This window comes from Pristiophorus japonicus, chromosome 5 (genome assembly GCF_044704955.1).
Source record: "Pristiophorus japonicus isolate sPriJap1 chromosome 5, sPriJap1.hap1, whole genome shotgun sequence".
Lineage (NCBI taxonomy): Eukaryota > Metazoa > Chordata > Chondrichthyes > Pristiophoridae > Pristiophorus > Pristiophorus japonicus.
In genome coordinates, this window is record NC_091981.1 from 55,911,982 (window position 1) to 55,927,828 (window position 15,847).

General features: G+C 47.6%; 1 protein-coding gene across 2 annotated transcripts in view; it reads left to right on the plus strand.

Annotated features, from left to right (window-relative positions):
- The first annotated feature begins 1,244 nt into the window (after positions 1-1,244).
- dek (DEK proto-oncogene) overlaps positions 1,245-15,847 on the plus strand; it is a 61,854-nt gene continuing 47,251 nt past the window's right edge. For both annotated transcript variants that reach the window (XM_070880636.1, XM_070880637.1), the window contains exon 1: positions 1,245-1,352. The gene's annotated coding sequence lies outside the window, so the exon portion shown is untranslated. The remainder of the gene's footprint in view (positions 1,353-15,847) is intronic.

The window sequence follows — 15,847 nt, forward strand, 5'->3', positions numbered from 1 at the left end:
ACTTTCCATACCTCGGGTGCCTATTATCAGCAAGGGCAGACATCGACGCCGAGGTTCAACACCGTCTCCAGTGCGCCAGCACAACCTTCGGCTGCCTGAGGAAGAGAATGTTCGAAGATCAAGCCCTCAAATCTGGCACCAAGCTTCTGGCCTACAGGGCTGTAGTGATGCCCGTCCTCCTGTATGGCTCAGAGACGTGGACCATAGACAGTAGACACCTCAAATCGCTGGAGAAATACCACCAACGATGTCTCTGCAAGATCCTGCCAATCCCCTGGCAGGACAGACGCACCAACGTTAGTGTCCTCGATCAGGCAACATCCCCAGCATCGAAGCACTGACCACACTCGACCAGCTCCGTTGTTCGTATGCCTGATACAAGACTCCCAAAGCAAGTGCTCTACTCGGAACTTCTACACGGCAAACGAGCCCCAGGTGGGCAGAGGAAACGTATCAAGGACACCCTCACATCATTTTATGTTTGCTGACGTTTGCAAAAAAAACACCCTCAAAGCCTCCTTGATAAAATGCAACATTCCCACCGATACCTGGGAGTCCCTGGCCCAAGACCGGCCTAAGTGCGGGAAGAGCATCCGGGAAGGCGCTGTGCACCTCAAGTCTCGTCGCCGAGATTATGCAGAAAGCAAGCGCAGGCAGCAGAAGGAGCATGTGGCAAACCAGACTCCCCACCCACCCTTTCCTTCAACGATTGTCACAGGTGGGACAGATAGCGACTGTAATTCCTGTATTGGACTGCTCAGTCACCCAAGAACTCACTTTTAGAGTGGAATCATGTCTTCCTCGATTTCGATGGACTGCCTATGATGATGATGATGTTGGAGGTAACAAAAGCATGGATGAGGGTTTCAGCAGCAGATGTCCTCTATGTATCCACATTGCTCTCTCTGTGCAGACGAAGAAATGTCCGTCTCACATCATATTCCTCTGTATGCACATTGCTCTACTACTCTAGCTAATCAATTCGGATCATTAAATCATCAATCGGAAATACTTAAACCGGAAGTGCCCCCTTTTTAAAGGGGCACAAACAATAAGTTCCAAGTTATAGCATAACTGACAAACATTTTTGCCAATTGTAATTTTGATCCCTGTATCCCGCATGCACTGCAGTACCTCCGGTGCCACATTGGTCTGTATACATACACATCGCTCGCAGCCTGTGCCCCGGTTGCTAAGAGCCCCTCCGCACTCTCTCCCTTTCTTTGCTCCGATTGGTCACCGTTTTCCCGCGTGCGCCACAACTGCCATTTTGAACCGAGCGACTGTTAGACTGCCGTTTCGGATCCGAGTCACCGACTGACAGAAAGTGGCTGTTCCGGCTTCACACGCAGGTAAGTCCCGCACGTTCCGGGTCTTCCTGCCTTTCGTCTTTTGTGGGGTGGTGGGGGAAAGTCTCCCAGGAGGGAGACGGAGAAAAGGCGCCACACCGCGCCGTCCTCCGGTACTCGGAGCAGGCCGCCGTGGCTCCGCAAACCGATCGACCTTGTCAATTGGGCAGCTCCCGGGCCAGGCTGATAAGAATTCGCACCTCGGCTCTAGATCACCTAGGACGGACTCTTAACTCGCACACCGGGGCCGGAGAGAGGTTCAGGCCGCGAGATAATGATGCCGCCATTCCCTCGGAGGGATGCGGAGCAAACAACAAGAGCGCTGTTTACAGAGGCGACTGATTGCACGTCCGGGCTAGGCTGTGTCTTCAGTAATTTGCACCATAATCAATCTGGAGTGTGGCAGGTTTAAAGGCCGCTGTGCATTGTTAAATCCGATCGATCTATCTCTCCCTCTCTCCCGCCCCCGTTTCTTGCCTGGGAGAAGTGTTTTGTGTTTCCCGCCATCGGATCTTCCAGTAGAATGAAGCAGTTTCTCACCCAGCCCACTTCTAAAGGGGTTAAGATCGACGAGACCGTGTTAATTGGAAGTAATATTGGAGGTTTACTGCTTTCGGAAGAGGGATTGGGGAAATGTTACAAAACAAATGGTAAATCATCTGATTACAGTACCAGCATTCTGCCTATTGAAATATATATATATTAAAATAGGCTCCAATGGTCTGTGAACAACATTTACAGGAAAATAAATGTCATTATCATCTCGATTGAACTAGTAAACTAATGTCATGAAACCTACGTCCACCAAAAACTCGCTTGACTTGTGTCGGTTCATTTCAGTGTTTTTTTGCTGAAATATGCCAAATGGGCTCCATGAGAGCTCAGTAAATGATATTCTTTCAACAAAAATGTTATATAATCTGGAACACAATTAGAATAACTATTGAGATGTTACCGTTTGACTCTATAGAATGTATACATTGGATAAATACTTGGTTAGGGAAAATTGCAGAGCCGTGAGGAAATAGCAGGGGACTAATTAGATAGCTCCCACAAAGAGGAGGCACGATGGGCCAAATGGTATTTTATGATTAGAAAACATTCAATCTTTCTATAATCCATTATTGAAAACTGTTGTGTTTTGTGAGAGTACTGTGGCACAGTCCTATCACTGAAGATGCAACATTAACCTGGCTGCATAAATTCTATTGCATACAAGTCTCTTTCTGAATATTACCAGCAATGCTATATGGGTGCCAGTTCACTAATGTAATAAAAAATTAAGAAATAGGAGCAGGCCATTTGGCCCCTTGAGCCTGCTCTGCCATTTAATAAGATCGTGACTGATCTGATCGTGGACTCCCCTCCACTTCTGTGCCCGCTCCCCATAACCCTTTATTCCCTTATCGCTCAAAAATCTGTCTGTCTCCGTCTTTGAATATATTCAATGACCCAGCCTCCACAGCTCTCTGGGGCAGAGAATTCCACAGATTTACAACCCTCCGAGAAGAAATACCTCCTCATCTCAGTTTTAAATGGGCAGCCCCTTATTCTGAGACTATGCCACCGAGTTTTAGTTTCCCCTATGAGTGGAAATATCCTCTCTGCATGCACCTTGTCGAGACCCCTCATTATCTATGTTTCAACAAGGTCACCTCTCATTCTTCTGAACTCCAATGAGTATAGGCCCAACCTACTCAACCTATCTTCAAAAGTCAACCCACTCATCTCCAGAATCAACCTAGTGAACCTTCTCTGAACAGCCTCCAATGCAAGTATATCCTTCCTTAAATACGGAGACCAAAACTGTACGCAGTACTCCAGGTGTGGCCTCACCAATACCCTGTACAGTTGTTGTTTGTCTGCTTTTATACTCTATCCCCCTTGCAATAAAGGCCGACATTCCATTTGCCTTCCTGATTACTTGCTGTGACTGCATACTAACTTTTTGTGTTTCATGCATAAGGACCCCCAGGTCCCTCTGTACTGCAGCACTTTGCAATTTTTCTCCATTTAAATAATTTGCTTTTGTATTTTTTCTGCCGAAGTGGATAACCTCATACTTTCCCATTTTATACTCCATCTGCCAAATTTTTGCTCATTCATTTAGCCTGTCTATATCCCTTTCCAAATTTCTTGTGTCCTCCTCACAATTTGCTTTCCCACCCTTCTTTGTATTATCTGCAAACTTGGCTACATTACACTCGGTCCCTACATCCAAGTCATTAATATAGATTGTAAATAGTTGAGGCCCCAGCACCGATCCCTGTGGTAACCAACCCCACTAGTTACTGTTTGCCAACGGAAAATTACCTATTTATACCGACTCTGTTTTCTGTTCATTTGCCAATCATCTATACATGCTAATATATTACCCCCAACCCCGTGAACTTTTACTTGTGCAGTAACCTTTTATGTGGCACCCTATCAAATGCCTTCTGGACATCCAAATACACCACATCCACTGGTTACCCCTTACCCACGCTGCTCGTTACATCCTCAAAAGAACTCCAGCATGATTTCCCTTGCATAAAACCATGCTGACTGCTTCATTGAATTATGCTTTACCAAATGTCCTGCTACTGCTTCCTTAAAAATGGACTCCAGCATTTTTCCTACGACAGATGTTAGGCTAACTGGTCTATAGTTTCCTGCTTTCTGTCTGCCTCCTTTTTTAAATAGGGGCGTTACATTTGCAGTTTTCCAATCCACTGGGACCTCCCCAGAATCCAGGGAATTTTGGTAGATTACAACCAATGCATCCACTATCTCTGCAGCCACTTCTTTTAAGACCCTAAGATGCAAGCCATCAGTTCCAGGGGACTTGTCCACCTTTAGTCCCATTATTTTACCGAGTATTACTACTTTAGTCATAGTGATTGTATTAAGTTCCTCCCTCCCTCTAGCCCCTTGATTATCCATTATTGGTATATTTTTAGTGTCTTCTACCTTGAACCGATACAAAATATTTGTTCAATTCTCTGCCATTTCCCTGTTCCCCATTATTAATTCCCTAGTCTCATCCTCCAAGGGGCCAACATTTACTTTAGCCACTCTTTTCCTTTTTATGTACCCGTAGAAACTCTTACTATCTGTTTTATATTCCGTGCTAGTTTACTTTCATAATCTATCTTTTTTTTTTAGTCATTCTTTGCTGGCTTTTAAAAGTTTCCCAATCCTCTGGCCTCCCACTAGTTTTGGCCACTTTGTATGCCCTTGTTTTCAATTTGATACCATCCCTTATTTCCTTAGTTAGCCATGGATGGTTATCCCTTCTCTTACAGGGATAATCTGCTTATATTGCAGGGCTCATGTGCTAGTGAAGTTTGATCTTTGTGTTGTGAGACTGGGGTGTTTTCTAGTCCAGTATTGACCCTTGCTTCCAACTCCTAGGGCTCAATTTTCCATGGTCATTTGTGCCGTTTTTTGGCGCACGCCTTTTTTTCTGACGTAATTATTTAATTCAAAGTTTCCCCCGGAATCTGCGTCGGCGTAATTGCCTTAGTTACGATTGTTCTAGGTTAGGTTTTTTTGACGTCATGTCTGTACCAGTTTTCAGCATTTTTCGCAGTTTGCCCAAATTTTTGTTATCCTAGATCGGCGTATCTGGCCACTCCCGAAAAACCTTCTGGTGAATTCACAGAAAGCAGCGCACATTGAAAAGTCGGCTCTGAAAGACGCCATTGTTTTACATCAAATTTTTTGGAGGGAGTCTCTAACACTTGAAGTACCCTTAATAAAGTTCAACTTTTTTTACCTTTCAACGGAGTACTTGGAAGTTTCTTGGATTTCTGAAGTTTTCTTTTTTTTTTACTCACGCCACCAGTGAACGTTTTCAAGCAGGTCTGGAGGGTCGTAGCGTCGGCTGTCAGAATTGGCCCCGCGTCCGGACTTGGGGCCCACGTTTCCACAGGGTAAAAAACGGGCGCCCCTCCGAGCTGGGCGCCCGTTTTTCGCGCCTAAAACGGCGCCAGAAAAAAACCGCGCTATTCTCGAGCGCTTTGCAGCTCCTTGTCTGTTTGGCGCGGTGCCCAGGGGGGCGGAGCCTACACTCGCGCCGATTTTGTAAGTGGGAGGGGGCGGGTACTATTTAAATTAGTTTTTTTCCTGCCGGCAACGCTGCGCGTTGGAGCGTTCGCGCATGCTCAGTGTGAGAAAAACATTGGCACTCGGCCATTTTTGTAGTTCTTTGTAGCTGTTTAATTTTTGAACATTTTTTAATAAAATCACATTGCCACCAGCACTGAGGCTACCCTTCTCACTGTCTCCTTCCCCTCCCTCCCCTCCGCGGCAACAAATGGCTCTCTCCTTCCCCTCCCTCCCCTCCCCTGCGCGGCAACAAGCCGCTGTCTCCCTCCACGGTAACAAGCCGCTGTCTCCTTCCCCTCTCTCCACGGCAACAAGCCGCTGTTTCCTTCCCCTCCCTCCACGGCAACAAGCCGCTGTCTCCTTCCCCTCTCTCCACGGCAACAAGCCGCTGTCTCCCTCCCCTCCCCTCCACGGCAACAAGCCGCTGTCTCCTTCCCCTCCCTCCCCTCCGCGGCAACAAACCGCTGTCTTCCCCCCCCCCCCCCCCCCCTCGCGCTCAGCGGCACGAACGGCTGCAGAATTCTCCCTGGCTGAAGCACTTTCACACAGGTAGGAAGATGGTTTATTTAATCTTTTCTTTGCTTATAAATGTTTATTCAGGTTGGATTTATTTATATAATATTTGTATAAGTATAAATAAGGATTTATTATAGAATTTAATGACTTCCCTCCCCCCCCCCCCCCCCCCCACCGTGTTCTCTATGTCTAATTTGTAACCTGCGCCTGATTTTTTAATGTGTAGAACAGGTTTTTTCAGTTCTACAAAAATCTTCACTTGCTCCATTCTACTTTAGTTTGGAGTACGTTTTCACTGTGGAAAAAAAATCAGGCGTCAGTGGCCGGACACGCCCCCTTTTGAAGAAAAAATTCTGTTCCAAAGTAGAACTGTTCTACCTGACTAGAACTGCAGAAAAAAAAATGTGGAGAATTGCGATTTCTAAGGGAGTCCGTTCTCCACCAGTTGCTCCTAAAAATCAGGTGCAAGTCATGTGGAAACTTGGGCCCAATGAGTGGGGGAGAAGTCCATCCATACAGACCTTGGGGAGAAAGAACAAACAACCTGTCCTGCCTGCTGTTAATAATGGAACAAATAATGAAAATGATTCAAATTTAATGTAAAATATATTTTATTCAAAAGTTTAACACAGTTCTTTGTACTTAACTTTAATAAAATTGATTCTTGTATCAAAACTTTAGTTTTCAGTTACGATCACTTAAAAACTTTAAGATCACTTACTAACTTTTAAACTTGTAAATTTATATAACTTACAAAAATCTTTTAATTTGAGAACAACAATAATAATAACAGCAGCAGCAAAGAAAGGCTCTCCTCCACCTTATTCTAAGACCGTCCGCCATGCTTGTTCTTGGTGACTCCACCACCCCTGCCCGCAGGCGGTGGCAGTGTCTCTGGTACTGCGCACCTGTCGAAGGAGGTGGGGCGGCGGCAGGGGGTGGGGGGCGGCAATGTGGAGGGCTCGGCTTGAGGCTCTTCAGAGGCTGGTGTGGGGATTGAAGTGGGAGTGGCAGTTGATTCTGTCAATGAGCGCAGGGTCTGGGCGTGTTCCCTTATTGCAGCAGCTAACTGCAACATGCCATCCCTCATGCGCCCTGACAGTGTCTCAACGACATGTAACATTTCCTCCCTCATGTTGAGCAAAGCTGTCTCGGCTACCTGTTCACTGACATCATTCCCATTTCTCGTGAGATTGCTGTTACTTCTCCCGACAGTCCCGCTACCTCATCACCAACCCCACTGATGATGTCCAGGAGTGATCGCGTAAGGTCAATGCTCTCCCCGCTCATTGCCATCGTCTGAACCACATCTGTTAGATCCTGCGCCTCAGGAGAGTGCAGTCGAGCTCTCCTTCCCCTTCTCCCCACATGTGTGGCTCGTACCTCACCACTGGGACCCACAGCCTTGGAAGGTGGGGCCCTGGGTGTGCCTCGCTGCAGCACACCACTGGGACCTGCAGCCTCGGACATTAGGAAACCATGGGATGTCCCACCAACACTCAAACCACTAGTCATGGAAGGAGCTGGCACCTCAATGGGCGGCATCTGCACCCCCACCAAAGTCAGTAAAACAGTGGGGGCTTTATCCATTTCTTCCCCTTCACTCCCATGCTCTTGTTCTCCTCTTCAGGTTCGTCCTCGTCTGAATCTTCTGGGTTGGCCTCAAGTTCTGCAAAATATAACAGAACACAGACAAATGGTTAGCAGCAGAGGAAGGGGCAGGGTGGGTGGCATGAGTAGGCTCACACAGCGCAGGCAGCAGGCTGATTTGAAGGACCACGATGAATGATAGCACATTGCATCAACCGAAGCGTAGCGGATGGCGACATCCCCAGGAACCGAAACATGGCTGCCCGCGCAGTACTTAACATTTAGCAAAGCCAGACTCTGGAATTTGCAGTACTTGCCCTCTCCCTCGAGTGTCGGCCCAGCTTGTGCAGTGGTGGTTGCTTTTCTCCAGGCAGGACCCATCAAAGCAGCGACCCTCTCTTCCAAGGGTGTCAGTGGCTGCAGATTTGCTGGGCCTCTTCCTGTTCGAGTTCTCTCTGTGTGCCACCTTCCTCTGCAAAGATTTAGAGAGGGTGTCTTTCTGCTGGTGGGACATACAGATGGTCACATTTACAATTGTAATTCCAGTGAATAAATGAAAATATTACTTACACTAACTACTTGCCCAAGGTCCTGCCACTTTTTACACTGGCCTCCAGATCTCGTGATGGTCACCATTGCGCAGTAATCTTCTGCAACTTGGTTCCAGCGTTTCTTTTCTTTTAGTGGTACTTTTATGTCACCTCTGCTGGTGTCCAGCTCCTGCCATCTGGTCTCAATCACAGTAACTGGTGCCTCCAGTTCATCCTGTAAGAAATTCTTGGTCCTTACACTGCGTTGAATCTTGTATTGCTGCAGATCCGATTTTTTTTTTCCAATGCTCTCACACAGCACTCTTTCTCACACACACAGCTGGCTCTTTAAAAATGGCCGATTGCCACTCCGGAAGTGTACTGCGCATGCGCGTCTATTGAAATGATGTCAAAATGTCACTTTTTTTTGGTCGCGTATGCGCAGAAGGTGCAGTATCGTTTTTTCGGTGCAGACAACAGGCTCCATCCTCCCTGAGGCGACTGGACACACTGCATGACACCAAATTTGAATTATACATCGTGGAAACTTTGGCAAAATATTTCTGGCCTGGAAAAAACTCTTGGCAATTCGCCAGAAAACGGGATTGGGCAAAATTGAGCCCAGTGTCTGGCCTCTTGTACAGCTTGAATCAAGTTAAACCTCAGTGTCCTGTTCAATCCAGTGCCACCTACTTTCACCTCGACAAACGTACCCCCTGCCACCCCTATTTTACCCCACTGCAGCTGAAACCTTTATCTGCTTTAGTGGTATTTTGACTTGATTACTCCTCTGTCCCTCTACAACCTCCAGCCCATCTAGAACTCAGTTTCTGGTATCCTGTCCCACTCGCCCTCCCATGCTTGCTAACTTAAACTGGCACCCTGTAGTTCAATGCGTTAAATTTAATATCCTTGTCCTCATCTTCAAATCCCTCCATGTCCTTACCTTGCCCTACATCTGCAACCCACTCAGTACTGATTGGTCTGCTGATGAGCTTTCTCTGTACCTTCCTCTTTTTTTTTTGCCCCACCATTGGTGGCAGAGCCTTCAGCTGCTTTGGCTTTATTCTCTGGAATGCCTTTCCTAAATGACTCTTAAAGGCTTCCTTAGGGCCCATCTTTATGAACAATCTTTTGGTCACCTCTCTCACCATTGTTCAGTGCTTATTCCACCCTATGAAGCACTTTAAGATTCTTTTTATGTTAAAGATACTTGTATTAATGCAAATTATTGTTTGTGATTGTGATATTTGTGCTGAAGCTGTTCATCCATGCATGAAATCTAAGGGAGAGAAAATTGATTGAGAGCTTTCAGTTATTGGTTCCTAGCTATCAGATAATACTTCAATGTACCAAGTACCATTCACCCATTACCCCTGTGCGCGCTGACCTACATTTGCTCCCAGTTGAGCTAAGTCTTGTTTTTTTTTTGTTTTAAATTCTCATCCTTATTTTCAAATCCCTTGATGGCCTCACCGCTCCCTATTTCTCTAACCTCTTCCAGCTCTAAAACCCTCGTAGATATCTACGCTCCTCCAATTCTGTCCTCCTTGCGTACCTCGAATTTTAATTGCTCCGCCACTACCGGCTGTGCCTTCAGCTGTCTAGCCCTAAGTTGTGGAATTCACTCCCCAAACCTCTACCCCTTTTTCCTCCTTTTAAGGCGCTCCTTTAAAGCAATCTTTTCTGCCCTAATATCTCCTTGAGTGGCTTGGTGTCAAATTTTGTTCGATGCACCTGTGCAGTACTTTGGGAGGTTTCACTACGTTAAAGGCAGCAAGTCACTGTTCTCTCTTCTAGAGTGCTACAGGCATTTTGCAATTCAGACTGATCTCCTTTCACTCCTTGTGGCTATGCCTGAAATTCAGTTCATTATGTGTACTTAATATGCTTGAGCTGACTCACGCTCTAACATTTTTTGAACCATAATGGCATATTGTGCTAGTTAAATTATAATTGTTAGGACAGAGTTGGCAAGAATCGGAAAGATGCATTATTGGAAAAAGTCAAATTCTGCTTCATGCATGACCAAATTTCTTGGGATACAAGCTCCTGTTGGAGACAATACAATTTAGTTATTTATAACTGTTCCTTAACATATTACAGCATCACAAATTAACCTCTTCCAAATATGTGGTAACTGTCTTCACGGGAGCATTTCTGGTTTTTAGTTTTAGGTCTTCGTGGGGGCATTTCTTGTTTTTAGTTCTAGGTGGGGTTAAAGTACTACACCAAATGTCCTAATTCCAAAGAAGTGTAATTCTGATCCCAGCTTCAGTACCTAAGATAACCTACATGTAGCTTTGAGAGGAGAGAGAAAAGCTAAATGATTCTCATGAAAATTTTCATACTGTTTGAAAGTTTCAATTGTAGTGCCTTAATTTAGTATTGCTTGTTTCTGCTTTTTGTGGGTTTTCATTTTATAGGTGTTGGGCAAGCAGAGAAACAAACTATGGGAGTGCAATAAACTTGGTTATGCACAGGAATTTGGAGATAATTCAACCGAGCACTGTGATAATGTCTTGTATGAGGAAAGTGCCACTATCTGGTGTGGCCGCAAAGATTTATAAATGACTTGTGCTATTCTCGCTTTGTGGGGTGGTATTGGCATCTTTCCATTATGTCATATGCCCATTTTAAATTTGTCTAGTTTATTGAAATATTTTGTCGAAATAATTGGAGTTCCTGATGGCTTTCTGATTGGTCCATGCTAATGGGGCTCGACACGGTTGATGCAGAGAGGATATTTCCAGGGGACATAGTCTCAGAATAAGGGACCGCCCATTTAAAACTGAGATGAGGAGGAATTTGTTCTAAGAACATAAGCAATAGAAGCAGCAGTAGGCCATACGGCCCCTCGAGCCTGCTCCACCATTTAATACGATCATGGTTGATCCGATCATGGTTGATCCGATCATGGACTCTGGTCCACTTCCCTGCCCACTCTCCATAACCCTTTATCCCCTTATCGGTTAAGAAACTGTCTATCTCTCTCTCAAATTTATTCAATGTCCCGGCTTCCACAGGTCTCTGAGGCAGTGAATTCCACAGATTTACAACCCTCTGCGAGAAGAAATTCCTCCTCATCTCCGTTTTAAATGGGCGGCCCCTTATTCTAAGATTTTCCCCCTAATTCTAGCCTCTCCTATCAGTGAAAACATCCTCTCTGCATCCACCTTGTCAAGCCCACTCATAATCTTATACGTTTCGATAAGATCACTTCTCATTCTTCTGAATTCCAATGAGTAATGGCCCAACCTATTCATAAGTCAACCCCCTCATCTCCGGAATCAACCTAGTGAACCTTCTCTTATCCTTTAAATGAAGAAAAATTGCAAAGTGCTGCAGCACAGCAGGACCTGGAGGCACTTGTGCATGAAACACAAAAGATGAGTATGCAGGTACAACAAGTGATCAGGAAAGCCAATGGAATCTTGGCCTTTACTGCAAAGGGGATGGAGTATAAAAGCAGGGAAGTCTTGCTGCAGTTATACATGGTATTGGTGAGGCCACACCTAGAATACTGCGTAGTTTTGGTTTCCATATTTAAGAAAGGATGAGGGGGTTGCTCTTTGATTTTTTTTTCTGCCACAGTGCATGACCTCCCACTTTCCAACATTATACCCCATCTGCCAAATTTTTACCTACTCATTTAGCCTGTCTTATGTCCTTTTTGTAGGTTTTTTGTGTCCTCCTCACACATTGCTTTTCCTCCCATGTTTGTATCTTCAGCAAACTTGGCTATATTACACGCGGTCCCTTCTTCTAAGTCATTAATATAGATTGTAAATAGTTGGGGTCCCAGCACTGATCCCTGCGGCACCCCACTAGTTACTGATTGCCAACCCGTGAATGAACCATTTATCCTGACTCTCTGTTTTCTGTTAGTTAGCCAATTCTTTATCCATGCTAAAATTACCCCCAACCCCATGAACTTTTATCTTGTGCAGTAACCTTTTATGTGGCACCTTGTCAAATGCCTTCTGGAAGTCCAAATACACCACATCCACTGTTCCCCTTTATCAACCATCTTCGTTACATCCTCAAAGAATTCTAGTACATTTGTCAAACATGACTGCCTGATTGAATTTTGCTTTTCCAAATGTCCTGCTACTGCTTCTTTAATAATGGACTCTCAACATTTTCCCGAAAACAGATGTTGGGTTAACTGGTCTATAGTTTCCTATAGGATTTGAGTACAGGAGCAGGGCGGTCTTACTGCAGTTGTAGGTCCTTGGTGAGGCCACACCTTGAATATTGTGTACAGTTTTGCTCTCCTAATCTGAGGAAGGACGTTCTTGCTATTGAGGGAGTGCAGCGAAGGGTCACCAGACTGATTCTCGGGATGGCAGGACTGACATGAAGTAAGACTGGATCGCCTAGGCTTATTTATATTCACTGGAATTTAGAAGAATGAGAGGGGATCTCATAGAAACATATACAATTCTGACGGGATTGGACAGATTAGATGCAGGAAGAATGTTCCCGATGTTGGGGAAGTCCAGAACCAGGGGTCACAGTCTAAGGATAAGGCATAAGCCATTTAGGACCAAGATGAGGAGAAACTTCTTCACCCAGAGAGTGGTGAACCTGTGGAATTCTCTACCACAGAAAGTTGCTGAAACCAGTTGGTTAGATATATTCAAAAGGGAGTTAGATGTTGCCCTTACGGCTAAAGGGATCAAGGGGTATGGAGAGAAAACAGGAATGGGGTACTGAAGTTGCATGATCAGCCATGATCATATTGGGCCCAAGTTTCAGGCCGCACGTGGACCGGCGCAACCCCGACCTGGACGCCCGTTTTTCGCACCACAAAGTGCGCCGAAAAAAAGCTGAGATTCTCCGGCTCCCTGCTGGTCCTCTGGAGTCAGGGGTGGAGCTAGGTCCCTGCGCTGAAAACAGTGCCGGGACCTCTGCACATGCGCGCTACAGTGGGCACGCATGTGCAGTAGCTCCAGGCGCCCCAAACTGTGGGAGGGGCCCGAGCACGCAGCCCCTAGCCCTGGCCGAATGGCCTCACTGGGGCTGCGTGCATAAGGCTGCCTCCTACGCCCAGCTCCTGCTTCCTCCCGACCCGACTCGACTCCCGCTTCCCCCCCGCCCCCGGACCCGACCCGACCTGTCCTCCCTCTCCCGAACCAACCCGCGCTCCTGACCACCCCCCCCTCCCCTCCTTCTCTCTCTCTCCCCCACTCCCCCCCTTCTCTCTCCCCCCTTCTCTCTCCCCCCCTTCTCTCTCCCCCCCCTCTCTTCCCCCCCCCCTCTCTTCCCCCCCCCCCCCTCTCCCCCCCGCCCCCCCCTCTCCCCCCCCGCCCCCCCTCTCCCCCCCGCTCCCCCCCCTCTCCCCCCCGCCCCCCCTCTCCCCCCCGCCCCCCCCTCTCCCCCCCGCCCCCCCCTCTCCCCCCCCGCCCCCCTCTCCCCCCCCCGCCCCCCTCTCCCCCCCCCGCCCCCCTCTCACCCGTCCGCCCCCCTCTCACCCACCGCCCCCCTCTCACCCCCCGCCCCCCTCTCACCCCCCGCCCCCCTCTCACCCCCCGCCCCCCTCTCACCCCCCGCCCCCCTCTCACCCCCCGCCCCCCTCTCACCCCCCGCCCCCCTCTCACCCCCCGCCCCCCTCTCACCCCCCGCCCCCCTCTCACCCCCCGCCCCTCTCTCCCCCCCCTCCCTCTCTCCCCCCCCTCCCTCTCTCCCCCCCTCCCTCTCTCCCCCCTTCTCTCTCTCCCCCCTTCTCTCTCTCCCCCCTTCTCTCTCTCCCCCCTTCTCTCTCTCCCCCCTTCTCTCTCTCCCCCCTTCTCTCTCTCCCCCCTTCTCTCTCTCCCCCCTTCTCTCTCTCCCCCCTTCTCTCTCTCCCCCCTTCTCTCTCTCCCCCCTTCTCTCTCTCCCCCCTTCTCTCTCTCCCCCCTTCTCTCTCTCCCCCCTTCTCTCTCTCCCCCCTTCTCTCTCTCCCCCCTTCTCTCTCTCCCCCCTTCTCTCTCTCCCCCCTTCTCTCTCTCCCCCCTTCTCTCTCTCCCCCCTTCTCTCTCTCCCCCCTTCTCTCTCTCCCCCCTTCTCTCTCTCCCCCCTTCTCTCTCTCCCCCCTTCTCTCTCTCCCCCCTTCTCTCTCTCCCCCCTTCTCTCTCTCCCCCCGCCCCTCCCTCGCCCCCGCCCCTCCCTCTGCCCCCGCCCCTCCCTCTGCCCCCGCCCCTCCCTCTGCCCCCGCCCCCCCCTCTCTGCCCCCGCCCCCCCTCTCTGCCCCCGCCCCCCCCTCTCTGCCCCCGCCCCCCCCTCTCTGCCCCCCCTCGACCCCCGCCCCCCCTCGACCCCCGCCCTCCCTCGACCCCCTCCACCCCCCCTCCCTCTACCCTTTCCTACCCCTACCCTCGCTGTCAGAAACACACAGAGAGACAGAGACACACTGGGAGTGGGGGGGCATCCCAGCACGCTGTTGGAGGGCTCCCGGTGCTGCAGTCGGTAAGTAGAAAATGTTTTATTTACTGATTTAAAAAAAATATTTCTTATTAATTTTTTTTGATTGATTTATTGATGTTTTTATCATTTATTATTGATGATGGCTCTTTATTTGTAAAACTGAAGTGTTTAATGTTTGTAAACTTCCCTTTTTAAACCCCCCCCCCCCCCCCCCCCCATTCCCTACGCCTGATTTGTAACCTACGCCTGATTTTCTAAAGTGTAGACAAGGTTTTTTCGAGCGTACAAAAATCTTCACTTACTCCATTCTAAGTTAGTTTGGAGTAAGTTTTCACTGCCGAAACTTTGAAAACAGGCGTAAGTAGCCGGACACACCCCCTTTTGAAAAAAAAAATTCTGTTCCATAGTGAAACTGTTCTACTGACTAGAACTGGAGCAAACTAAATGCCGAGAATTTGAATTTCTAAGATACACTGTTCTACACCAGTTGCTCCAAAAAATCAGGAGCAACTGAGGCCGAAACTTGGGCCCATTGAATGGTAGTGCAGGGCCGAATGGCCTACTCCTGCACCTATTTTCTATGTTTGTTTTTTTTTCTGCTTTTTTGTCTGCCTCCTTTTTTAAATAGGGGTGTTACATTTGCAGTTTTCCAATCTGCTGGGCCTCCCCAGATTCCAGGGAATTTTGGTAAATTACAACCAATGCATCCACTATCCCTGCTGCTATTTCTCTTAAGACCCTAGGATGCATGCCATCAGCTCCAGGGGATTTATCTGCCCTTAGTCCCATTATCTTACTGAGTATCACCTTCGTAATTGTGATGGTGTTAAGTTCCTCCCCCTGCCCCCATAGCAAGCCATCAGGTCCAGGGGATTTATCTGCCTTTAGTTCCATTATCTTACTGATTTCCACCTCCTTAGTGATTGTGATTGTGTTAAGCTATATCCCTTAACTATCCACTGTTGGGATATTGTTAGTGTCCTCTACCGTAAAGACTGATACAAAATATTTGTTCAGAGTTTCTGCCATCTCCATGTTCCCCATTACTAATTCCCCACTCTTGTCCTCTAAAGGATCAACATTTACTTTAGCCACTTTTTTTTTTTCCTTTTTTATATACCAATAGAAACTCTTGCTATCTGTTTTTATATTTTGTGCTAGTTTACTTTCATACAGTCTATCTTCCCTTTCTTAATCATTTTTTTAGTCATTCTTTGCTGGCTTTTAAAAGCTTCCAAATCTTCTGTCCTCCCACTTTTTTGGCCACTTTGTATGCCCTTGCTTTTAATTGGATACCAGCCTTTATTTCTTTAGTTAGCCACAGATGGCTATCTTTTCTTTTCCACCCTTTCCACCTTACTGGAA